Source organism: Ixodes scapularis, unplaced genomic scaffold (genome assembly GCF_016920785.2).
Source record: "Ixodes scapularis isolate PalLabHiFi unplaced genomic scaffold, ASM1692078v2 ptg001739l_1__unscaffolded, whole genome shotgun sequence".
Classification (NCBI taxonomy): domain Eukaryota; kingdom Metazoa; phylum Arthropoda; class Arachnida; order Ixodida; family Ixodidae; genus Ixodes; species Ixodes scapularis.
Genome location: NW_024610190.1, coordinates 511,048 through 538,620, shown reverse-complemented (window position 1 = coordinate 538,620; position 27,573 = coordinate 511,048). Strand labels below are relative to the sequence as shown.

General features: G+C 42.8%; 1 pseudogene; it reads left to right on the top strand.

Moving 5' to 3' along the window:
- The first annotated feature begins 5,187 nt into the window (after window positions 1-5,187).
- On the top strand, window positions 5,188-26,352 carry LOC121834584 (annotated as a pseudogene).
- Window positions 26,353-27,573: the final 1,221 nt, after the last annotated feature.

The following is a 27,573-nucleotide window of genomic DNA, read 5'->3' as shown; positions in this document are numbered from 1 at the left end:
AAATCTGCAATGGTTGTCCCAATTTTCAAAGATGGCGCAAAAGATGTCCCTACCAATTTCAGACCCATAGCCCTAACCTCTGTTGTAAGTAGATTGATAGAACATGTCGTTTATTCTAATGTAATAAATTATTTATGTGTAAATAATATGCTCGTCTCAAACCAGCACGGTTTCCGGCGGTCGTACTCCTGTGAATCTCAACTTTTTGAATTTTTAACGGACATCCTCGATAACCTACATAAAAAAACATGAAACTCATGCAATCTTCAGTGATTTAAAAAAAGGCGTTCGATACAGTCCCACATTGCCGTCTTATACAAAAATTAAAAGCACTTAAAGTAGAAGCGACCGTAATAAACTTGATTGAAAACTTCCTTTCAAAAAGAACACATAACGTTGTTATAGACAACGATTGTTTGTTACAAAAACTTGTTAAATCGGGAGTACCGCAGGGAACCGTGCTGGGACCATTGTTGTTCCTAATTTACATAAATGACCTGCCAGATCTTCTCAATTCCACTATCAAATTATATGCGGACGACTGCGTGATTTATAAAAAAATCATGAATGTAACCGAGTGTACCCTTTTGCAAAATGACTTGTCACAAATCCAAGCGTGGTGTCGAGAGTGGCAAATGGAGATCAATGTTGACAAAACAAAATTTCTTAACTTCACTACCAAAAAAAAACATTACTCAGATTGATTATTCGCCTTCTACCATACCAATTGAAGCCGTAACATCCTACAAGTATCTTGGCATCAACTTTAACAATAACTTATCATGGGAGCATCATATTAACTACATATCTGCGAAAGCAAACAGAAGCTTGTGATTTTTAAAGCGCCACCTCTATAAGGCCACGCAAGAAACAAAACTCATGGCATATAATTCTCTCATCCGTCCTCAACTCGAGTGTGCATCCATTGTCTGGAACCCCCATCAGTTGTATCTAGAAGAAAAATTGGAAGCTGTTCAGAACCGAGCTTCACGTTTCATTCTCCGCAATTATCAGCCTAGAAGTGTTACCGCAATAAAAGCAAAATTAAACCTCCCTCTTTTAAAACACAGGAGAAAAGTATCGCGTCTTACCCACCTGCACAAAATATATTATAATTTTCCTATAAAAAAGATGAATACTGCCCACCTCTCCCCCCGCACTGACCATCCCTTCAAAATTCAACTTAATACGCCTAGGGCTAACCTATTCAAATTTTCTCCCTTGCAATTGGCTATTACTGATTGGAACAACCTCCCGGAAGCTATTGTGAGCATCACAGAATGCAATAACTTCAGATCTGCCATTTCCTCTCTCGACACCACCTAGCGTCCTGTTTGTACGCGTTCCCAGACATCCTAGCCCTTTTTTCTGTTTGTGTTATTTTGAGTGTTTAAATATGTCCCCCCCCCCTTATTTAAAGCCCCCTGTGGGCATTTAAGGGTTAAATAAATGAAAATGAAATGAAATAAATTTGCCGGGCGCCGCCATCCTGTTACCGGGACCGGCCGACGTGGTCCCGATACCGGCCGACGCGGTGTGCTGCCTGGGTCAAAGCCACCACAGATCTTACTGCTTTTGAGAAAAAAAAAATGGAACAGTGTGAGTACATTTCTGATTTGGCATGTGTACGATGTGGTATCAAAAAGTTTCGAGACTGGTCTTTTAGCAAAAAAAAAAAAAAAAATGGCGGCACGAAAATGCATTCTCAGGGGTTGAGGGCAGAAACCTTGCTCTGTCATGGTACTGAGTGGCTCAATGTGGCGATGCACATGGCGAGTTGGTTCATGATTACAACTGGTGGCAGTATGCAAAAACACACGTACAAAGGGAGGAATGCACAATACTTCGGTATTTCTGTTTCATTAAACATTACGTTGAAGTTCAGCGCTCGTCTGGTGCGTTCCTCCCTTTGTACTTGTGTTTTTGCGTGCTGCTACGAGTAGCTTAGGGGCATCGCTCTGTGAGCTCGGGAGCCACGCTGTACAGGTTTTTGTGACCTCATACGCGTGCGCCTCTGCGATCCGTGGAAGTAATTGTGGTGCTCCCGTAGCCTTTTCAATCATATGAATATCAATTTGTTTTATTTTCAGCTCATCTGATGATCGATCGGACGCCATGAAGGCTTCTTTATACTTATGTTCTTTTACGGTTTACAATATAGTTCTTCGATTTCAAAACTGCCTCCGTTTTGTCTTGTCCCTTTATTCAGACACACTACATTTGTTACTAGGGATGTGTCGTTATATTACGGAACTGTACTGCGCCAACTCATGATGCCAGATGTTATCTGTAACCCTCCGTAATACCACCAAAGCCGTAGCCGAGAGTTCACATTATTGTTACCGTACAGCCAGCACACAGCGATAGAAGCGCAGCATGCAAGTACGAGACTAAAGCTGCAAACTAAACTTGAGGTATCCAAGCCGTCAAGCGTTCAGATGGTACTGAAGGCGTAAGAGAAGGGTATGGTAACTGAACTGTTACCGTTACCATACACCAATTGAAGTGCAGTATGAAAATACGGGACTGAAACCGTACCCTTCCCTTACGCCTTCAATGCCGCCTGAACACTCGGCGGCTTGGATACCTCGTGCCTAGTTGGCGGCTTTAGTCCTGTACTTGCGTACTGCGCTTCTATTGCTGTATGTTTGCTGTACGGGAATGATAATGTGAACTGCCAGTTACGGCTTTGGCGGTATTACGGAGGGTTACATATAATGTGTGGCATCAAGAGTTAGCGCAGTACAGTTCTGTAATATAACGGCACTTTATTTTAAGTGTACAATGCATAACCAAAGCAGAATGCAGGTGTCCCAGCTCACCTTGACGCGTTTCCGAAGATTGGAGTTTGTTGTTATTGCTGATGACAATGTGTGCTCTTTTCGCAAGCAGAGTATGCATTGAAACTCTAGGTTTCCATTTAAGTACTTGCCTGAATTTCGAACATCCCATTAAGAGATGGCCATGAAGACGACGGACACTACATGACCGAAAACTCGACCTATAAGAGAAAAAGTGGCGCTTACGGGCTATCGATCGTTCATCGGTTCTCAATTTCCTATCAACGTTCGTACAGGACAGGAGGGGAGGACATAGAGAGCGCGCGAGAAGCGGTGGCCATCCATCTCACAAAACAATAGAGGATCACACCATTTTAGGCGTCTCTCTCTCTCTCCCTCTGTCAACACTCCTTAGATGGCCTAACCCAACACCCTCTAGAAACTACGGCCCGTTCACCTTCCCTCTCCCATGGCGCTGACGTCACGTACCCCGATATAGCCCCGGCGCTGGGGAGCTGCTACGGCGTCCGCATCTCTTCCCGTGTGAGCTCCGTCTGGCGTGCCGGGTTTCCGTTGCGTTTCGGAACCACGATGGGTTGCTATTATGTCCCAAATTGTTGAGGAAATTATAAGAAGGGGCCCAAGGTTCGTACATTTTCCTTCCCAAAAAATCCGGCTCGGAGCGCCGAGAGGAAGAGAGCCGTCCGTCGAGATGACGTCGACTTGGACACGCTACGGGATCCGCGAGTACGCGATTTCATTATTCATTCAATATATCTATAATTAATTTTGAATCAGACGCTGACGTAGGCCGCAGGGAAACAGCTTTGCTCAATTAGCGTTGCTGTCTTAAAGTAGAAATACGTAAGAAAGTTCTCGAGCGCGGTCCGGTCGTAATTAAAATGAACCGTTTAAAGCAGCCAATAAAGGGAGGGAAACGAAACTTTTGATCTATTTATCATACTCAAATTTTGTGAGCGCCTGTTTACAGCAAGAAAAAGAAAAAGCTACATCTCGATGAACTGTACTCTTTGTTTTTGTCCCTACATGTTTTATTCTTTTGTGTTTCTCAAATCATCTCTATGCACGGGGAAAACAAACGATAACATAGTTTGCCTGCTGCTGCTACTCACAGATGTCGCCACGACATTTGAAAAGGTTATCCACTACCGTTTAAGATGTACCTGATCACACGACAACCGTAGTTCCATCCGTATAACCGTATAACCTTGTCAGGCGTCATGGAGCCATTTCTGAATGGCAGCATCAAGCGGACTGTTATCTCACATATGTTAATCATGTCGTATTACACCTGAGACTGCGGTGGAAGAAATCGGAAGAACTTTCAGTCGAAGGAACAGACACAGATAACGTTTGAGACGTTCTCTGTGTCTGTTCCTTCTACTGAAACTTCTTCCGATTTCTTCCACCGCAGTCTCAGGTGTAATACGACATGATTAGCTACCACCAGCTCGCCTACACTCTCACCGTCTTTTCAGATATGTTCTCGCCGTGCATATTGAGATTGCGTTTTTTCTTCCTTGTTTTCGTTGCTGCGACCCGACACTCACGAAATTTGAGTATGATAAACGCACCACTTAGAGACACCTTTTTGAAGAGTTTCGTTGCGCTAACTTTATAGACTGATTTAAAGGTTCACTTGACAACCGAACCGCGCTCGAGAATTGATTTGAAATTAGCAAAGGAGTGGAAAGGCGACATCCTACTGTCATTCGGCCGTTTCTTTTCGTGTGTGTTGTATTGCATGCTGAGAATAGAGCTACCTTAATGTTACTAGAAATAAACAGATGGGAATTCCGCAGGTATGCGTGCTGCACTTCAAAGCCGAGTACCTCCTGACAACGAAAACATGACTGACGTAAGTAGGAAGACCATTGAGTTTCCAATGGGCCTCACGAGGTTCACTTCAGATGTAGTGCCGACGATCATGCCAAACTGCCCCACATACCTCTCCGATGTAGCAGAACTGCGAGAGAGCCCGGAAATGAAGCAAAGAAGGCAAGTAAGTGCATCTGTAGAAGAAGCCATCAGGCGTTCTGTGGAGATTCATGCAGAAGAAGAAAGCGTCAGCGAGGAGACTACGCTGCAGCAAATTGCATCCCAACTGCGTCGTTTGGAGCTGGAGCCATTTGTGGACGGTTGTGCACGCGGAAACCAATCTCATGTGCATACACATAGAAGTTTGCCAGGCTTCACAAATTGAACGCTCCGTTGTTGTGTCCCAGGACCTCTGTTGTTGTGTTTACTGATAGGTTCAGAGTTGCACCCTCAAGCCAACCAAGTCACGATTTTGAAAAGCATCGAAGGCATGCGTACCCTCCACACACTGCTCGATAGCATGAGATCTATCAAGACTACACCACAGGATGAAAAAGAAAACAGAACTATGGGAACCATGATGCTGATGCTGTCTCTCCTAGAGGACCTTATCAGTGATGATCTACTCCCTGGGGAAAAACTTGAAGTGCTTAGGTTCATTCAAGCGCAACTTCAGCTACTCATGCCAGAAAAGGGGGCATTTCGGTACTCAGCAGAGCTTGTAGTTTTTGTAAGTCTTGTGTATACGATTTCCCCACACGCATATGCGTTCATCAGGCGTTCTGGAAAAGCAATTCTTCCGCATTCGTCCACGATAATGCGTGTGTGCCGTTCGCTCGACGTCAGCCCAGCAAATGAACAAAACGAAGTTGAGTCCCTGAGCTACATAAAAAAGACGGGTGAGGTTGATGAAACCGCATGAGCGTAGGGTGACCCTCATGACTGACGAAATATACATTCAACAACCTTTTGAATACAAAGGAGGGGAATTGACTGGCACCGCCTGAAATTCCACAGTAGCAGCAAAAACTGCCCATGTATTCGTGACGCAGTAACTTCTGCAGCCTCACACGGACGTCGATCACATACTTCCAGTCGCAAGAATTGATGCTGAATAGCTCCACAAAATTTTTACCGAAGTCATCACGAAGCTTCAGGAAGCTGGACTCACTGTTGTGGCAGTCATAAGTGACAAGAACGCTATTAACAGGAAAGTGATGAGTCTTTTTTCGTCGAAGGGAAAGCTTGACATCTGCTACGCACGTCCAGTTGACTCCAAGCGACCCTCGTTTTTTGTTGTAGATCCAGTTCACTTGTTGAAGTCTGTGTGCAATAATTGGTTAAACTTAAGAAACCTAGAGAAGTGCATGTTCTACCCAGCAATAAACCCCGACAGCACTACCAAAGTCAACGGCGCATCGTTAACTACACTGAAGAAGTTGAACGAGCATGAGAAGTACAAACTTGTAAAGTTCGGTCATGGTCTCATATTTAAAGCACTGAATCCTTCAAACCTCAAGAGGCAAAATGTGAAACTTGCGCCCAAGGTGTTTAACAGCTTTGTCGCTGACGCAGTGAGAACGCGTGGCAAGACATTGAATCTGCCATATGTAGAGGGAACTGCCGACTACATTGAGATCATTGTGAAGTGGTGGTCTATTGTAAATGTCCAGACTCCAACGAAAGGTCGTCGATTAAAATATGCTTTCCAAGAGCCCATTACGTCCATGGATGGTGTGCCGGTTGGCTTCCTGAGCACATTCGTGGATCGGCTTGACACATGGCGAAACCTGGGGACTAGCACAGGCCTGCTAAGGTCAGACGCCCACACATCACTACGACTGACTTCGTACGCCTTGATCGAGCTTTCCCGATGCTTCCTTGAGGAGCTGGGTTTTGAGTACTTCCTGTTTGGGAAATTTCAGACGGACTGTCGCGAAGAGCGATTCGGAAGGTACAGGCGGTCGTCAGGGTCGCATTTCTATGTGTCAATCACACAAGTATTCGAGTCAGAAAAAAAATCGGCTACAAGATTCTCTTAGCTTTCCAAGCATGGCAGAAGTATACAAAGAAATTACGCCACCCAATGAAGAGGAACTGCCGCAGCAGTACACTGTCAGGGTCACTGTCAATGACATATTGTTTTTTACGGTTTTAATGGCGCAAGAGAAACAACGGCCCTACTGCGCCAAACAAGGTGGGTCAATAAGAAGGGCGAGTTGAATTAAACTATGGAGGAATAGTTCTATAATTTGTTTAGAAATTCAATATTTTCAACAAAATCAAAAATACGTGTGAATGAAATCAGTGGTCGCTCACCAAGTAGCAAGGCAGGGTGAAATAGAATGCGATATTCGATAAGATCAGGAAAAAAGAATTTGTACTGCTGCCGAAGACCAGGACAAAGAAATAAAATATGAAGAACAGTCAAAGGTTCAACGCAACCCTCACAGGATGAAGGTTCCCCACCGGTAAGTAGCTAGCTATGTGTAAGGTAGGTGGGGCCGATTCTCGGGGGCATAGGAGGACCTCGTGGAATCCATTTTTGTCAGAAGATGTTTGCCAAATACCAAGGTCTGGCTTGATGGTGTGATGCTTATTGTTAACCTCTGCATCCCACTCGGACTGCCACGATCGCAATATTGCAAGTCTTGTAGGCAATTTTAAGCCTTGGTGAGGGATGCATACATGTGACACCGGAAGATGTTGCGAGGAGACGGCCAGTTTATCTGCAGCCTCGTTGCCAGCAATGCCCACGTGGCTAGGAATCCAGCAAAACCTACTATCGTGCCCATCCTGTTGGCCCTGCTGCACCTCAACACACACAGTTAGGGTCTGCCGATTCTTTGTTGATAAAGTAGAACACACACCCCTAACAACACTCTGGAAATCTACAAAGATGATGTTTTTTTTTGTTTTTGTTTTGTTTTGCTCTGAACTATATAGTCAAGCGCCATCATGACCCCGTATAGTTCGGCATTAAAAATACTGGCAAGAGTGTTTAGACGAGTGACTTTGGAAAAACGAGAAGAGTATACAGCCGCAACAACAAACATTGTCGACTTTGCACTATCAGTGTAAAAATGATTATAATCTTTGTATTTTTCCTCCAATGCAGCGAATTCCTGCTGTAAAATTAAAGGTGAGACTCTTTGCTTCCTGATTTTTGTGAAGCATCACTTACAAAAAATTGGGTTTGACATTCCATGTGACAGTACGGTATGAACTATCGGAGAAGTTAAAATCATGAGTCAGATTGAGGGAGGAGCGAAGACTCTCGACACGAAGAGTCAAAGGCCGCACAACATTTTGCTTATGGTTAAAGAGGTGAGAAAACCTAGAGTTTTGAATACAACTTTAAGTGCGGAAGCTGGGGTCTGACAAAATTTTCTAAGCAGAGGTGAGGCTAAGCAGCTGTCGCCTTTTTCCAAGCGACATTTCATGACAGTCAACATACAAGCTTAGTACAGGGGAGGTGCGAAAAGCACCAGATGCCAAACGCAGCCCAAGGTGATGAACTGGATCGAGTATGTTTAAAGAAAACGGTCTCGCAGAGACTAGACAACTGAGCCGTTGTCAAGGCGGGATCGAATAAGAGAAGAATATAGACGAAGGAGACATTTCTTATCCGAACCCCACGGCTTGTGCGAAAGAACTTTGAGTATGTTCGATGCCCACCGAGCTTTTTGCTTGAGCTGTTTGAGGTGCGAAACAAAGGTAAGTCTGCGGTCGAAAGTAACTCCTAGAAGTTAGTGCTCAGTTTCGACAGCAATATTGTTTTCATTTAAAAAGAAGTGTAGGATCCAAACAGAGGCCACGCCTTAAAGAAAAGTAAACACAAACAGTTTTCTCCGGAGAAAACCAAAAACCATTCTCATCAGCCCATGTAGTCATATTATTTATGGTCAGTTGTAGCTGCCGCTCACAGCTAGACATATTACATGACGCTACATATATCTGAATGTCATCGACATATAGCGAGTAAGATACTGAAGGAGGGATGACTTTACTAAGAGTTAATTTGTATAGCAAAGAGTGTGACGCTTAGAACTCCACCCTGAGGAACACCATTCTCTTCAACGAACCAGTCTGATGAAGTTGTTCCCAACCGAACTGGAAAAGTGCATTTACACAAAAAAAACTCTTTATACACTGAAGCATTCTACCGCTTATACGGTACACAGAAAGGTCGTGCAAGATGCCATATTTTCAAGTGGTGTCATAGGCCTTGTCCAGATAAAAAAAAAGAAACCGATACACAATGCTGTCTGTTGACGAATGCTTCGCGCACAAAGGTCTCCAGCCGCACTAACTGGTCTGGTTAGTGCGGCTGGAGCTTAAAGGCCACACTGAATGATATCAAAGATATTTCAGATCGAAAAAATAAATAAGACGCCTGTTACTTAATCTTTCAAAGGTTTTCCCCAGACAACTTGACAAGGCTATTGGTCTGTAACGTGCAGGGAGGGAAGGGTCCTTGCCAGGTTTCAAAAGCGATATAACTTCAGCCCGCTTCCATTCAACGGGCAAGTAGGCATCACACCACAGGCCATTGAAGTACGTGAGAAGAGCACTGAGCGATTCTCTAGATAAGTGTCGGATCATGTCGTAGTGAGTTCCATCAGAACCGGGGGCAGAATTCTTGCGGGAGTTCAGAGCCACTTCGAGCTCAACCTTTGTAAATGGCTGATTGTAAGGTGCAGACGCTCCCCCTGTGAAGGTGAGCCTCGTCTTTTCCATGCTTGCCTTACGCATTAGAAATGCGGGAAAGTAATCTGCGGAGTTCGAAACAGCAGCGAAGTGAGTGCTCCGCACATTAGCCTGGTCTAACAATGAGGCTCCAGAAGAAGGAAAAAGGGGGATCGTAAAACAACGGTATTTCCCCTCGACCTTGTGAAGTCGGTCACTCACTTCCTTTGCTGGAACATAGCTGCCGATGGAGGACAAGTAACCTTTCTAAGATTTTCCTTTAGCCCGCTTCCGAGTCCAATGGGCACAAGCCCTGCGCATTTTGAATTCAATCAAGTTCACAGATGTCGGGTATCTACGAAAGACACTCCAAGCCTTTTCTTGGTTATTCTTTGTGGTGGAACATTCCTCATTCCGCCATGGCTTACATTTTTTGGGGATGTTCGAAAAAGTTTGAGGGATGGAGCAAAGAGCAGCACCTATTATATGCTCTGTGATGTAGGCTGTGGCATTGTCATGAGTTAACAAAGAGAACATAGAGGAATCAAGCTTGGATTTTTGGCTAGAAAGAGCCCAGTCTGCTTTTTCTAGCTTTTAAAGCGGGGTCCGTTTCATTGGACTGGGAATAGATTTCACGCTCTCCAGAGCAACCAGAAAGTGGTCGCTTCCAAAAGGATTATTTAAAACGCTCCATATAAAACAAGACACCAAGGATGGAGATGAAATGGAAAGGTCAATGGATGTAAATGAGTTGTCAGCTGTGCAAAATAAAAGGTAGGTTCTCTGCTGTTCAAAAGACAGATACTAGATGACAGTAAAACTGTTCAAAGCCCCCACCACGCGAGTCCTGGCGTGTGCCACCCCACGAGAAATGGCGGGCGTTACAATCTCCTAAATGCAAAAAGGGGTGAGGAGCTGAGTAACTAAATCATGGAGATCATGAATATGCAGTGGAATATTTGGTGGAATGTAGATGGAAACAATGGTGATAAAGCGGACCAAGAGGAGACGTACAGCTACAGCCTCAAGGAAGTAGAAAGACGAATCTGAGACCAAGCAACTCCACTTTGGACGATCACCGCTACTCCACCAGATGATTTTGATGCGGAACGATCTTTTCTAAAAACTTGGTGACGACGTAAAATAGACACATGATGATCATTAAGGTGTGTCTCTTGTAAAGAGAGAGCTATAGGACGGAGGTCGTCTATAAAAAAGTTAACGCCGTCAATATTCCGCAAAAGAGCGCGGCAATTCTGCATAAAAGTAAATTTAGCCATTATTCTAAAACAAAGGTAAAATGTTAGTAAATCAGTAAAAGTAGTAAGGTACAAGCAAAAATAAAAACGTAAACTCTGCCGCGCAGGGTAAAAAAGAATGTACAACGTCACTTTGGAGGGATTACAAAATTTTTGTTTTTGTGTTTATTCTTAATAGTCTGTCACTCCATGCCGTCTTGCTCAGACGCATGAGTGAAGAATTCTGTTCTCTCAACCATAGCCTCTCCTTCCTGGGGCGAGGCCTTTGCTGCAAGTTTGGGTTGGCTCGGAGAAGGGGGCGCCATGCACCGTCCACGACCAGCTCCAGCCAGAGGGGCGAGGAGGTGCTGGGCAGGGCGTCACCCGAGTTCACCCGTTCCTGCATCTTTGGCGCTGCAGGAGCGGTGCGAGAGCCATGCTACTCCTTCGATGATGCTCTCTCTAGGGAGTGTGGGCGACGGTGTCGACCCGTCTCCCTGAAAGGCGATCGCAGAGGAGGGACGGTTTCGGCAGCCACCGGCCCATCCTGGGTTTGGGAAACAGCCTGAGAAGACACAGGCTGTTGCCCTATTGTAGCGCGAGGGTTCACTCTGGATTGGAGGGTCCGTAGACGGCCCAGCCCAGATTGCATGTCCCGGAAGCTGAAACTTCAGCTGGGGCGTGGGGGACTGCCGTGGCTTCCCATAGTCTAGAAACGACGTCTGGGTTGCCACTGCAACCTTCAGCGGTGCAGGTCTCCGCTGCACCACCTGCGCATAGCCACCCTTGCGCAAGAACGCAAAGCGAGGCGCGCTTCCGGGTAAGAGAGGTTTTCTTTGACCTTCAAGGTAAGACCTTCTTTCTCTTCTTTCCATGTCTTGCATGATCGAGAATACGCTGGGTGTGGACCTATACAGTTTACACAATGAGCTTCAATGGAGCACGAGTCCGCAAAATGATCATTTTCCCCACACTTGGCACAAGTGGCCTTACCACAGCAGTTCTGAGAGCCGTGGCCAAACCTCTGGCATTTAAAACACCATGAAGGATTAGGCACAGAGGGCCTAACCCTGCAGTGGAGATAGCCAGCCCTAACAACCTCGGGTGGTGTGGTGGATTCAAAGGTTAAGACTATATGTTTAGTTTTCCGCTCTTGACCGTCCCGACGCGTAGAGATGCGCCTCGCACCTACAACTCCTTGGTCAGAGAGCCCTTTAAGTATTTCAGTGTCAGAGACCTCAATCAGGTCATCTTCGGAAATAACGCCCTGAATAGTATTGAGTGTGCGATGGGTGAAACAGTCACTTTGTTATCAAACACAGAATTCAAAGCAAGGAGTGCAGTACACTGCTGTCTGGATTCAATTTCTACGAGTAGGTTACCTGACTGCATCCTTTTGGCTTCGAAGTTCTTTCCGACCGCACTTTCTAGCACTTTCGCAACAAGAAAGGGGGACATCTTGGAGAGTGGTGTATCGTCTTCAGAGTGAATAACCAAACATTTGGGGAATGTAGGGGGAGATGAGGTCATCTTTTTCAGAGGGACTTCGGTGCGGACCCTTTTCGGGGCCCGATCAGAGAGAGGTTTAGCTTTGGAACCCATGAGAGATGGGAGGCGATTCAGTGCCCGGGTGCACCGCCCGCCACGGAGCCCAACAAGGGGGTAGGTAATGTGCCATAGCAAGAAGGGCTTGGCTGACGTAATTACTCTACCAGTGCTGCCCGGGCACTATACCCTAGCGTGGTTACAGGGACAGGACCTGTTTCCACTCAAGGATGGCCCTTGCCGCCTAAGCGGGTGAAAAAGGAAGGAAGAGAGTGTAGAAGAAAAGAGAAAGAGGTGGGAGGAAAAGTGGAAGAAGGAAGAAGAGGGTAGAAGAGGGAACTGACTGAATTATCCTGGTCGAGCCAAGCCAGGACACCCATCTACGAGAAGCAGGCGCCGAAGCGGTGTATTGCCTCGTCAATGACATAACCCTGAAGGAACCTGAAATGCCAGCCATTGCCTACGTGGCTGGATTTTGTGCACATGCTGCTCTCAAAAGGTTAACTTGTGATGCATGTGCGGAAAGCCTTACCGTGAAGACATGAGATACGTGCTGATCGAGAACCTTTCGAGAGGTAGTCTTAGGTTTCCTCGACCATGCGTACTGAATGCAGCATTGCACACGCAGATTGTGCTGGAAAAGCTCACTTGCAGCAGCATAAATAGGCGCAGATTTCTCTGAGCCGGAAACCAACGTGGGATCTTGTTGGGTCTAGTGAAGTGCCATTTGTCAAGAGCGGAAGATGAAGACTTTGATATGTGCCGTAACGGTCATCACCAAGCGACAGTGCTGTCCTATGTACTCTGTGCTGCTGCCAATACTTCGCTAAAAACTATGTGCAGCAACAAAATGACCACCTTCGCCCAGAAAAGGATAAAGAGAAGGCACGAAAACTACAAACCGTAAAATGCAATGGACGTGGTTGCAGCAGTGTACGAAATCGGGTTCCTGGAACATTACTTACTATTATTCAGTTTGATGTTAAAATAAAGCGATCTGTTAAAAATATTTATTGTTCACTGTTATGCAAGTCGACAACCCAAGATTGAAGTATTCTTATAGAGTTCACAGGATACATTGCTCTGATTTATGAGATAAAAACACAAACGATTTGGTACATGTGCTTTCTTTACTTATCAACTCGAAAAAAATAAAAATGACAGAGCCAATGGCTCCCTTGTATAATGTTATAACCTAATGAAAGAAAGCGCAAATACCAATTTGTTCAAAAAACGTTTGAACAAATGGCAAAGTTCCGCAATTTGATTACACACATATTTCCACATACCAACCATATCCTTCACCTTTCTAGAGTTTTGCCAATTCCTAGCTTCTCTTCAAAACGGCAAGTTTAAATTTAAGCGGCATCCGTATTACAAGTTTATTTCCCAACAATGTTTTCTGACACTCAATAGCGTTCTTCCTCAATCGCTATGAGATTAATTAAATTCTGGTGTCAGATTAGGTGTTTGAGGTAGTATATTGTAAACCTGCTGTTCTTGTTAAAGGGCCCCTGAAAAGAAAAAAAAGCTTATTTTAAAGCAGTCTGGTTGGGACACGCGTGTCAAAAAATTAATTTTACGCGAAAAAAAAAATTTTTTAGAGCAATATTGACGGCGAGAGATTTATTTGAAAATTTGCGCGCAAATTCCTGGTCATTCAGCTCGGCTTCTCATTGGTAACCATGGTCATTCAAATCGGCTTCTCATTGGCCAATAGAATGAGTGACAGCTTAGATGTTGGTTATAAAATCTTCGTGATCTCTTGAAATCGCCTTTCGAATTACATATTTTTAGGTTTAAGAAACAATCCATCGAATGAATGTCGCAATTGTTTACAAACGTTCTACAGAATCGTAACTTCCGTTCGGATACTACAACATAACAACAAACAAAAGCTTCGCCATTTTGTTTTCTGTAGTGGTCGCCGTCTTCGCGTTTCGCGTTCTGAAGAGGGCTTGTTGCTTGTGTTAGTTAGTCAGTCATAGTAAGTACTTAGGAAGTGGCGCGGGGTGACAGGTTTCTGTTTTTCTGCTCTTTTTTGCGCGATTCGTGTGTCCCGTTTACCTCATCTTTTGTTTGTTTTCTGGCGCGCGCCAGTGCCAATTTTTGTTTAGATGTCGGTTCCCGTGGTTCCGGTAAAGAGTTTAGTGAGGCACGCGGCACCGCACTGAACGTTTATTAAAAAAAAAAAAAAAAATCAGTTACCACTGCGTGTCCTCGCGGCGGCTTGAAGGATCGTGCGGCTCGAACGAACTCGTCGAGGCACCCGCTTCGCCGCGGCGAAGCGGGTGCCTCGCGAGCGGTTGTCTCGCGGCGATCGGAGCGGACGCCTTCCGGCTGGCGAGGCGTGTCCTCGTACGGGCGAAGGCCCAGCTGCTGGCAGCGTTGAAGCAACCGACGCTTCAGGTCGGGGTCCACCGCGACGACTATGTACTGTGTGTACGACCACGGTGACCACGGTACGTGCACGATACGACACGGTATGTCGTTCGACCGGCAGACAGCCGGCCAGGGGCTGTGTTCCAAATCTCCAAATGGATCGGAGTTTCTCCGGCGGATCGTATCACGTGGCAGCACAGATTGAAAAACGCTGTACGCGGGTAGGTTTTAGAACGCCAAGAGTACAAAACCCTCACCCTGGGGTAAGATCGAGTCGATTTTGGAACACGGCCAGGAAGTAGCAATGGCTCTCGTGCGGGGCGCAGCCAAGCCAGGAAAGCTGCCAAGCCGATCCACTACGAAGAGGCGGGGACTACTTCTCCTCCACGCGCCCGAGATGCCGAGAGAGAGAAAAGTGGAAAGGAGGTGACTGCCGACTAAATTGCGTCTGGCGCAGTCAATATTGCTCTAAAAAAATTTTTTTTCGCGTAAAATTAATTTTTCGACACGCGTGTCTCAACCAGACTGTTTTTAAAAAACTTTTTTTTTCTTTTCAGGGGCCCTTTAAGAGAAACGCCTAAAGGAAATACCACAACCGGTACACCACCGTAAAACATACAACTGAGTGCTCAGATAGAAATATATGACCGGTAAAACCAACAAAGACACATAAAGGACATTACACAATTAGTACATCAACGGAAGACATACAACAGAATACCCAGAATAGGAATATTTTATCGCCAAACAAAGAACATAATGCACGTTGCGCCGAACGCTTTGCGTCAGTTTGACTAATAAAACAGGAACGCCTACGCATGAAGGATTAACAAGAACACTTGCAGCGTTGGCCATTATACCGAACGTCTTTCTATAATCGTTTCCTGGACTCAAACCTACTTTCAAAATTACAGTATAACCATAGAAAGAAATTCGGCTTCATCACTTTCGATAACAGAGCACAAACGGCACAGAAACCAGCAAGGCGTTTTTTATGTTCCCCATATTTTCACACCATTGCTTGCCAAGTTTACGAATTCAATACTTTGGTAGACTAAATATCTCATGATGGTCTGGCCTCGGCAGTGTGCCTCGCGTTGTCTTCGTTCATAAGTTTCTGTTCGGAAAGGAACAGTTTTAGTTGACTGCGATGAATTGGAAGATTCTGACTTACCCTAAGAGTTGTATGTAGGTTTCGCAACTGATAGCTTACTTGGCTTGTCATTCAACGCACTTTAAAGGCACTTTGGATGAATTTCAAATTATGGCTTTTCTGGTCTTCCTTTTCGTCCAGGAGTGCGGCGCGCTATAACGCGGTCTTCTGCCACTATGAGTGGAATTCGACTGTCCTGCTTATGGTTGGCTGGCATCTGTTGTTATAGGGTTCAATTGTGGTAACACAAGTACGGCGTCACCTATCATTAAGTCTGACCTGAAAACGACTAATCATCTATTGTTTTTTTAAGGTTGCACGCCCTATTGGAAGAACCAGCATGAAAATCAAACTGGCCAAGCTGGTAACTAAGCTGGTCAACCTGGTCAATGTGGTAGTCAAACTGGTTTAACTGGAAATCAAGCTGGTTTAAGCTGGGCAAGCTAGAATTTAAGCTGGTCAGTCCGGTTTAAGTAAAAACCAGCATGGTCTAACTAGAATCTGGTTTTAGATTCAATCTGGTGTAGCTGGGAGCCAGTCTGGTCCTAACTGGCCAAGCTGGTTTTCCATGGAGCCAATGTGGTCAAGCTGGGAGACAAGGTGGTCATGGTGGGAGACAAGCTGGTGAATCTGGTCGAACTAATAATCGTGGTGGTCAAGCTGGTCATGCTGGGAGCGCGGACGCCAAGGTCGGCTAGAGATAGCCGAACTGGCATTGCTGGGAGCGCGCGCGCCAAGTTCGACTGAGGATAGAGCGAGGCCACGTCCTGTTCTTTGTCCTCTCGTTTTCGGTAGACGACAGGGCGCGTCAGGCGCACTGCACGCTACCTTTGTGTGTGAGAAAAGGGAGAGAGAGAGTGGTAGGAACGGAGACTTTTAGGACGCGTTTGGCTATCTTAGGCAGACTTTCGAAGGGACGGCTGTGCGCGCGTTGTTTGGAGACTAGTTGAACGACGATGCAAGCGAAGCGGATTTTGAGGAAACAGCGAGCGGCACTCCGTTCGGTGCGGGAAGACGCCGGACGCCCCGACTGAAGCGTCACTTCGTGTCTTCGAACGTGTTTGTGCTCGTGAATGACGGTGGGGCCGAGGAGTATCGCCAATGCCATCCAAACCACACGGATTTCCTCGCCTCTGCCGACCACGCAAGTTGCCGCTTCGCCCCCATCACTGGCGGGACCCAGGTTCACTTCTCTCATCCGAGTAGTTTTTTCTTTAGCTATTGCCTGTTTTTGGCGTGTGTCTATTATTTTTCGTGTTGAAAGATAAACAATATGGTTTTATTAACATTGTTGGCTTTGCACCGAGAACCACTGTCTGTGCGCCGGTTAGTACTGTGTCAGCGCCGAGGATATGTAGCATCTGAGTTCATGTGAAGCGGCCGCAAGTACGAAAATACTAAATTGGATGCCGAGTTCGCTTTTCTGAAGAAGTTGGCTTGTTTATCCTGTGTATTAATATAAACAGGTTAAACTGTTTGTGAAGTCCACCAGCATGACCAGTATAACTAGCATGACTAGCATGCCAAACTGGGCATGCTATTCATGCCCAGCTTGAAGATGGGACCAGATCAACCAGCATGACCAGCATGCCAAACTGGGCATGCTGGGGCAATAACCCAGCTTGCAGCTGGGACCAGGTCAACTAGCATGACCAGCATGCCAAGCTGGGCATGCTGGGGCAATAACCCAGCTTGAAGCTGGGACCAGCTTAAGCTGGTTTTTTCAGTAGGGCGTAGATGAACTTGGTAATGTGAACTCTGGTAAAAGAACCGGAGTTTCCTTTGACAATGACTCAATGGGTTAGTGTTTGTCGGTCAGGCGCGGTCGAGTTTGGAAATGTGTCATGTCAGCGAACGAGATCGGGCTTCCACCGGTGCCGACGCAGAAGTGTTGATGCATGCGTATGCCAATTTTACTTTCCTAGGTCTACATTAAGGCCTCGGCTCAGGGGAGGTATTGGGTAGGATTCTGTTCACGAGGTTTGCACTACGAATGCAAAAATGAATAGAAAATCCTGCAGCGATAAAAATAACAATAAATAAAAATACGTACTAACCACGAGATGCATCTTGAATTTGAACATGATCTTTTTTGAGGCCGAAACAATTTTGGTGTGGGATAGGCATTCTTTTTGCCACGTAAAGCTGAGAGAACCAAGCGGGTTTTTACTAGGTTGAAATTTTCGTCCAAAATGTAGCGCAGTGCTTTGTACCTCATGAACTCCTTTGAAGCGAAATTACATTAGACTCTAACACGTTTTATGTCTACCCAAATCTCCCCACAGGTCGGCGTTTTCTAGTTTAATTTAGGCACTTTTTTTCGTCATTTCGTGATGTCGCTTAGGAATAAACGGGTGTTCCAATATCTCCTAATCTGAATGCAGAACTTTCGCCGTCATCAAAGTAAAAGAGAGAGCGAGTGCTATGTGCTCTTTTAAAGCCCGTGCCCACAGTGGCTTAAACGTTTTTAATTTACAAAATAGTCAACCAACTGACGTCCCTGGAAATAGGAAGGGGGTCAAAAATCATAACGAGAAACTTTGGCGAGAGATTATATCGCAATACATGAAATTAACAAACCATGTATTTCGATACTGAAATAGAGATACTGATAGAAAATTGGTATCGCGTCACTGAAATAAAAACAAGAAATATATTTTCTTAAATACTATCTAGATACATTTGTATCACGATACTTCCCAACACTGCGGTATAGTTTGTGCGAAGACAAACATGTCTACGAAGGCATATGAAAGAAGGACTATGCTGGACCGGTCATTGCGTTCCGCCCTCGCCTCATTGGGATTGCTAAATTATCCGAGGGCAAGGGAAGGTAACGTTGCAACCCGGAGTGGTAGCCAGGCGGCCAGAAAGGTATAATGTAACCCGCGCAGTGTTGCCCGCAGGTTTTTTGTTTTTTTGGAAGCAGTCCATTGCCACGCGTCTGCATAAACGCACAAATTATGTATTTAAAATGGGTGGATCGTAGCTGTAACTATGCCTAAGCGGTGCGTATGGATGTATGCACATGCAGAACTCCACACGAGGGGCGCAAAAGAACACGTATAAAGAGCTTCTACCGAAGCACCTGAATGCCAAAGGATTGCGCTCCTTTTTTTTTTCTTTCTTTCTTTCTTTTTTTTCTGAGTGACCCCCCAACAGCTTAACGCCTCCTTAGTGGTGCACTTATCAATAAGTCAATTAGTAGTAAAATTTAAACAGGATAAAAGCGACATGTTAGGACAAAAATAATAGCCTAAACACACTTTCGAAATTTACGCTCTTCATCAAAAATATCAAGACTAACATTCCCACAAATCTGTTCTAAATTGTTATACGTCAGTTGTAAGCGTTTCATGGGTGCAGCGTAGTGAAAGTCGGTAGGGTAAAACAAAGTATAGAGTCTACAAGACCTACGAGAAACGTGCAAGTAGATGCGACTGAGTTGCTCTTGTGAATCAATTATACCATTTACAATCTTATACAAATATGTCAGTCCACGAATTTTCTGCTCTTGTACAACGAGTCTAACTTAACCCCGACCCTTAATACACCATACACAAATTGTACTAGTAAAAGGAAATAAGCATGCATCTGGGCCGTTATCGTTGCTGTGCCCTTCCACTATTGTTCCGACTATAAAGCCTTACTGATATTGCTCATACATCATACAGAGGAAAGATGGTGCGCTGCACAAGTGATGAGAGAAGTACATGCGGAACCTCCTCAAGCATGTTGAAAATATGTTTACTTCAGTCATATGTGTGTTTCGAATGGGCCTAAAAACAGTTTTAATCCGTTGGCACTTCGTTTAGTTTCAATTACTCTCAGGGACTGGGGGTACTACAGAAAGGAGTGGGCGAGTTATTCGATAACGCAAGAATACAACGCTAACGAGACAAACCTATGTCAATATCAATGAATGAGGCAAAAAATACGTAAATCCGCAAAAATTGAACCACCACTAAAAAAACATTACGAAAATTTAATTTCAGTTTTAATCTTACCGCCGTCAGTTGTTAAAACTTGATGATTCCAATTAATGGATATCTGCGAAAGAATAGAAGCATTGAAGACAGGGGTGCTAAAACGGGGCATGCCTACATTTAGTTGGTGATCTACATGCGAAGACAAGTAAGAAAGCTTTAAAGATAGCTATCTACCAACAAAAACAAAACCCTTTTAGCCGAATCTCTCAAACTAGGATTAGGAGGATTGAGACAACCGATCCTAAACAAGTAGAAGAACAATTGATGAAACAAAACAAATTGTCAGAAAACCTCTTAGGAGATCCAGATTGTGCGGAAGTTTGCGAACAGCAACATGCTGACCACTGTCATCTTCGAGCTTAAAACAAGGATGATCAGGGAGCTGCACGGGAAAGGGAAGGGTTTCCTTCATTGGACCTGGTGTCCTTTTATGATTATGATTATGATTTTTCTAAAAGATCATCTCAAATACGCGGCAACCTGTTCGAAGAGAGAAGAAGCTGCCTTAGGCTCACTTCATCTTTGAACATAATAAACGGTAGAACCAGCATCGAGAAAAAGCGTTATCTTTAGCAAAAACAGCTATGTGTTGCCGTTTTACAGAATACTACATAAAAATGCGTAAATATAGACGCAGAATTAAAGTATTTAAGCACTCTTTTTTCACGAGCAATATACGAATGGAACAATTTACCAACTGATGTCATCTCTCCGGCACCTTCCTCCTTTCCTACTGCCCTAGAAAACTTACTGTTCGAATAATTTTTCACTTTATTCTGGTAATAGTGCCAGTCACTATAATTTGTTTTAATATATTGTACACAGCGTTATATTTTTCTCCGAAAATGGTGTATCCACTATTTCTGCATCACAATAGTTCTGGTGTATCTCTGTATTTATCGTTTGCTATAGTTTTGTATTGCCTTACACCCCTACAATAATGCCCAGAAGTGGGTGATGTAGGTATTTGAATAAAGAAATAAATAAACAAGTAAATAAATAAATAACCTTTTTATCACCTTCTGCAAATTATGCTGCCAATTGCGCCCCTTACTATCACGCTGCACTGCATCATCTCGGTGCCACAATTGTAGCAGGGGCCTCTGGGAGAAAACTGTTCCCTAACAAATCCAAATATGCATAAGTTCCACAGATAATGCCACTTTTGCAGAGGGAAACCTTGTACATTTGGCACTCTGACAGCAGTGCTCAAGCTACCTCGACCAAGTAGAGAGGTTGCAAACAAAAATCACATACCACAAAAACGAAGAAACATTCTCAGTCTACAAAGATAACTGCGACGTTAATCATTTCGCACATTAAAACTAATAATTAATTTTCAGCTACGGAACATCCAAAACTTACAATAAACAAAATTCAAACTAAGATCTCTGCAATTCAAGAACCTAGCTATTGTTTAAAAATTAAATATCTTGAGTTTTTAGCAGACCACGTTATATAGCATACTGAACAAACAGACACAGCTATGATTGTACGGCATAAAGAGTGTATATCTTTCGAGAAGCATTAGATTTCACTCACAAGAACAACAAAACTAAGAATCATCGATGCACATCAGTCCCCATTAGAAGATGGTCATATATACTACACACAAAGGAGCAGATCCTCATAACATGTGAGAATCTATCAACACTTTTTGTGGGATTTGAATGCTAAACATCAGTCATGGAGATGGATCCTCACATAGTTAAGAAAATATATCCTAGTTCATTTCTTAATGAATCATTCACTTCACTTTTGAAATAGAAGCAATCAAGGACCAACCAATGCCTCAAAACCCGCCAAGATATACATAACTAGCTTTAACTAATGATTTGATTTTCACTGATATAATTGACTGGGAGGTTTTAAGCACCCATAGTGAAGGTGATCTAAAATACATTATCGACACATTTTTCTCGATACTCATTATGGCAGCAAGATGACTCATAAAAAAGGCGAAATAAAATTACAAGACCACGTCGAAAAAGACAGAAATATATTATAACTAAAATATCAGAATATTAAAGCTAGCGAAAAATATACTACATAAATTATTTGTGAAGATCCACATTTACATAAATAGACCCTCGAAAACAGTTCATCATCACTGCAGAACACAAATGTGGTGGAATGCTGATTTTAAAATAGAACGGAAAAAGTTAGGCGCTCTGCGTAAAAGATATCAAAGTTGTTCAAATAATACATGACATATCCAGAAATAAGATACAGAGCTGCACTACATGGTTATGAAAAGCACATCAAACAAGCAAATATAACATCTGGTCAATATTTATGCACAGAGGTCCCAAATATAAATATACTTAGTACACGAAACAAAAGAGCAACTAAACAATAAAATACGCTATATATTAATCGCTTGTAATATTGACAATAATGGTATAAAAAAACTAGTATATTTCACCCAACTCATTTTAGACTATAACTTCTTGGAGGTTAAAGTAAAAGCAAAATCCCGAGAACGCAAAATACTAGTGTCCCAAATAAATGCGGGAAATAGCACAGAACAGGGCACACCTTTAACTGAAACAGAGCTAAACATAATACAAACACAACTCTCTTCCCGAATTTCATTCGGTACAGATAACCTCACTACAAATGTTGTCAAAGCAGTAGTTAATAATCATATTATACTTCTCTTAAATATATTGAAAGCATGTTTAAAACTTAGCTATTACCCAAATATATGGGAAACGGCAAGAGTCATTTTAAGATTTAAAAAAAAATATCAAAAAGCCAAAAAACCTCGAAAGTGTAGGTCTATCTGTAGTACATCTATCTTTCGCATATTTCTCCAAAAAACGAAACAAACTCGATTGCTTTTTATACAACAATAATTTACAAAATTCCCTACAGTACAGTTTCACCCTCGGAAAGACTTCAACTGCAGCCCAATCTTGAACAAATACTTTGCTACCAGCAAGAAAAAATACCTATTCTGATAACTCTCGACATACCAAATTCATTTAAATCAATATGGCTACCTTCTCCCTTCAGCGTATAACTTGGTATTAGCTAGGGTACACGCCTGGGTGGGTGCCCACTTCTGCCATGCTTGAAAGACCGATTGCATCGAAAGACTGTTAGGGAACGATAAAAAGGCCATGAACAAAAACAAAACCTGTCCTTATGATCTGCCTAGGATATGAAACAATCGAACAACTCACTGGGAAAGAACGGTGTAACAAATAAATATGCATTCCTTGGGAGCATTCAAGGAAGCACAAAAGGTATCCTGAAAAACAACAAATATTGGTCTTTTTTTTTAAAGAGGAATGTAAAAATGCATAACTCTAAAGAATTGATAAAATATTACATTATTATATTACATTACAAGTATTCCCTGTAGAAATAGCTTCTTTTTTGTTTTCGTTCTGTTGTGGCTTTTTATTTCACAATACTGTAATTTTTCTTGTAATATTTCAATTTTATGTCTCTCATTTTAAAAATAATAAACAATTAAAAGACGAGTGAAAAATAATTGTATAATTGTATATACTCGTCATATTTTATTACTCCTTGCCATCAGACAAAAAGCGCTGTACTTCACCTAAATGATTTCAATATACAGATGAGGCTGTCCATTTAGTTGATGTAAACAATTTTAAAAATACAAACACAAAACACAGACAAATTTAAGAATTTAAATTTAATTTAGGATGAACTTTAATTTTTCCGGAAACAAAATAAAAAAAAAACAAGACTTAACTACCACTCCGACCTATTCCCATCTGTAAACTCTCCTATTCAATTACTCCAGATGATGAAAAAAAATTAAAAAAAAACTTGGACTACAAGAAGAAAAATGTACCCCTAACTCTATTCAGAAAAAAAAAAAAAAACACCCAAAGAAATTAAAAGCCGCTGATCAGGCCCGCTTCCATAACTGCGGTATCGCCCTAACGATAGGTTTTTTCTACCCTTCAATTGGGTTTTTGTTTATCAAAAATCAAATTCGATGGTCTTGCGCTTTATTGTTTTATTTCAAATTAGCTTTAATCAGTTGTGCCATCTCAGGCGGTACCGATAGAGGTATATTATATTAAAATTACTTTTTTCCTTACCCTACTCCACTTGTTGAATAGGATGATAGAGTACAATTAATTGACGGAAGAACGTAATTTGTGCTGTGGTGAATATAGTATTCTGAATTTCGGCTGCTCTCATTTATGTGCAAATAAAATTTTTGGTCTCTATAGCGTGTCTAAGGTTCACTTGTGATTCAGATGAAAGAGTTCAGAGCCCATCGTGTAATTTCCAAGAGGGCTTCGATCAAGGCACCTAGAACAACAGGAACAAAATATTTGGGTAACCCTTTGAGGTTGCCCAAATGTTTTGGGTAACCTCAAACGCGACCCCCATCTACGTTTGAGTTGTGTGCCACATATATCATTTGTACTGTTGTCGCGCTATTTCTGTACTTGTTTTCGCTAAAGTTGCTCTTAGAGGAACTGAAGCAAATGCATGAACCAACCTTGAAAATGTTATTCAAAAGTCGAAATTCGAGAGCATCTGGCTGAAAAAACCGGGAATCTTTATTATTTGTTCAGCACTAACTCATTTCATAACAAAAGATGCGCCTCGCAGTGTGCTTGCGCAGCTGGCGTACCTATTTTGGTTCAGTGCGAGCATGTTCTCTACGTGGGATTGAAGCCTTTTTTCCTGTCGCAGTAACTAACCGGTCGTAGCTAAAGCGGCATAAGCAAGCAGCAAACTTTATTTGCGTGCACCGAAGACGCATGATTTTTTTTTATTTCAGTATGTTCAGACAATACATTTTGTCTGCAGTACCAAGGCAGAAGACCAGAAGGTCTGAAGAGGCCTTGGTTCCGCTACATAAATGAAATATTCAAAAGACAATGACACTCGTCGACAGCAGAGCACACTAAAACAAGAAGCGCTCTTAAATAAAATGTAATGAATAACAAAATATACATATCAAAGACATTTAGATAGTACATATTTTTATACTATAAAACTATACTACAATACCATAACACAAAAAACCTACACAGAAACAAAAGCAACAAAAACAGAGATAGCAAAGAGGATAAAACCAGATATTTCAGATCAGTTTGCGACATTTGTGGGCAAGAGGGTTTCTTTCACTATGCTTTTGTATCTGTTTAGCGATATGTTTGACGTAATAAGTGTATGACGATAACTGTGTGTATTAATGAAGTTTGGAATTTGAAATGAGAGCGTTTGTCTGCCCATGTTTGTCCCGATTTTGGGGAGTATATACTTGTCGTTTCAAGTGTTGTAATGGTGGTCGGGTCTAGTGCATGCAGATGGATAGCTAGGTTGTTGAATTCTATGGTCATGGAATATGTAGAGTGTAAGTTTATAAATGTAGAGATGTTCAAAGCTCAAAATTTTATACTTCTCAAAAAGCGGAGCTGTATTTGCATCATTAGCAGAATTGTGCATTAGACGAACAGCTTTTTTTTTTTTTTGTAATAAATGCAGATGTGTTATATTTGTTTTTGTCGTCTGACCCCAGACAAGAAAGCAGTAGTAAACCTTGGTATATATCAGCGCATAATACAGTTGGTGCTTCAGCCATTCCGGTAAAAGATGCTTTGCCGATGAAATTAGGCCTATTGATTTTGAGATATCGTTTCGTATTTTATTTACATGGTGCGTCCAATTGAGGCGTTCGTTAAATCATACTCCAATAAACTTATGATTATCGACAGGCTCAAGGTGAGCTCTTTCGAATTGCAGTTCAATATGCGTATTGTGGGCGCGATTTGTTGAGGAAAAAATTGCATATTTTGTCTTTTCTCTATTTAGAGATAAACCGTTAGCCATCAGCCAGGATGAAAGTTCAATTAAATATTTGTTTATTGTGGTGTCTACTTCGCTAAGGTTGGCCCCAGAAAAAAATGCATTTGTATCATCGGCATACAGTATTATATCTTCGCTAAATGATGATTATGTTTGTCATTTATATAGACGAGAAACAGGAAAGGTCCCTGTATCGAGCCTTGCGGTACGCCATATTTTATTAACCTAGACGCGTTTTTATGTTATTATAAACCGTATACTGTGTCCGAGATGTAAGGTAACTTGTAATACGCTCATGCGCAGTCCCCCGTATGCCATATGTCTCGAGTTTTGAACGAAGTATGTCATGTTTTATGGAATCAAAAGCCTTTCTAAAATCGATAAACAAACCAATTGTAAAACGTTGATCTTCAATATTACGTAATATTTTTTCTTTAATGTACAAAAGCGCTAGTTCGGTAGTTTTTCCTTTTTAAAAACCATACTCTTGTTTGATTATGACATCGTACCTAGAAAAAACGTTTGAAGCCTTTCATTAATTGCTTTTTCAATTACTTTTGAGAACAACGGCCACACTGATATTGGTCTGTAGCTTCCTAAATCATGTTTTGAGCCACCCTTACAGATTGTTGAAACTCTTGCTATTCTCAATAGATCAGGAAAGATACCACTTTTAAATATACAATTACATGTATGAGTAAGAGGAATTGAAATAATGCTTGATACAAATTTAATAGCTGCCACTTTAAGCTCGTCCACACCGCAAGCTGAATTGTTTTTAAGGGACATGATAAACATAATTATTTCGTGCTCAGTTACTGGATAAAGAACGATTGAGTTTGAAATATTGTTTTTTAGGTACTTTCTATGGTCACCAGGCTGACATGCAGACGTGGACTCACCAGCTGATAGGAAATGAGTGTTAAATCGTGTCGCTCTTTCAGTTCCAGATAACGATTCCCCGTCTATTTTTAAATCGGGTAAGCAGTTGTGACGCGGCTTAAGTCTAATGATTTCGTCAACAGTTTCCCGTATCTTTTTCGGATCATTTTGCGCGTCTTTAAACTTACGTTGAAAGAAAGCCTCTTTGGTTTTTCGAATATCGGAGTTCAGGCGATTTATATACTTTTTGAATTCCGTTAAAATAGTAGTATCTCGAGTCTGAACAAAGCGATCGTACACTCTTATGTTTTTCACCTATCCTACGGAAAAGTTCCTGCGTGATCCATGGCTTTCTGATTTTCCTGTGTTTTTTTTGTTTTTTTTTATCGTAGAGGAAAAGATGTCTCATAGGAATCCTTCAATGTTTCATAAAATAGATTGTATGCCTTATCGGGATTTCTTTCACACAGGACATTTTCCCAGTTCTGTTCTTGTAATAAGGCGTAAAATATATTTAACGCCTCTTCCGATATATAACGATATAAGCGTGAAACAGGTGTATTATTAACTTTTTTAATTTAGGCAAAATACAAAACATGGGCATGTGATCGCTTATTCCAGCGGTTATGACTCCTGACAGTACGTCATCTGGGTGGAAGTTTGTTACCCTGTTGGAAAATTTGTGAGAACGGATAGATGATGGAAAAAAGCCTCATAGAAGCGCAACCGTAACATGGGAGATCCTATACCAGCGAAAAGGCGGCTCCACAATAGCGGATTGAGATGGAATGATACAGGTGGACGGAACCATACAAGCGTGTCGTATTATGGGACATCATTTACCAGCGTAGTGGATTATTGCGGTATCATGAGGTGCACGGAACTATACATGGTTCCGTTCGCCTGCATGGTTCTGTTCGCCTGCATGGTTCTGTTCGCCTGCATGGTTGTGTGCGCCTCCGTGGTTCCGTGCGCCTTCATGGTTCCAAGCGACTGCATGTAGTCGCTCGGAACAATAGAGGCGAACGGAACCATGCAGACGGACGAAACCACACAAGCATAACGTATTAGGGGACATCCTATACCAGCGGAAGGGCGATGCCAGCATTGTGGAACCATATGGCAGGCACACCGTCCACGCACCTGCTTCGTATAAGGATCCAGTCACGTAGCCAGGATTTTGTTTCGGGGAGGGGGGGGGGGGGGTTGGGCTGCCCATGACAAAACGCTGTATGAGTGGGAGAGGGGAGAGAAGGCCCCAGCAA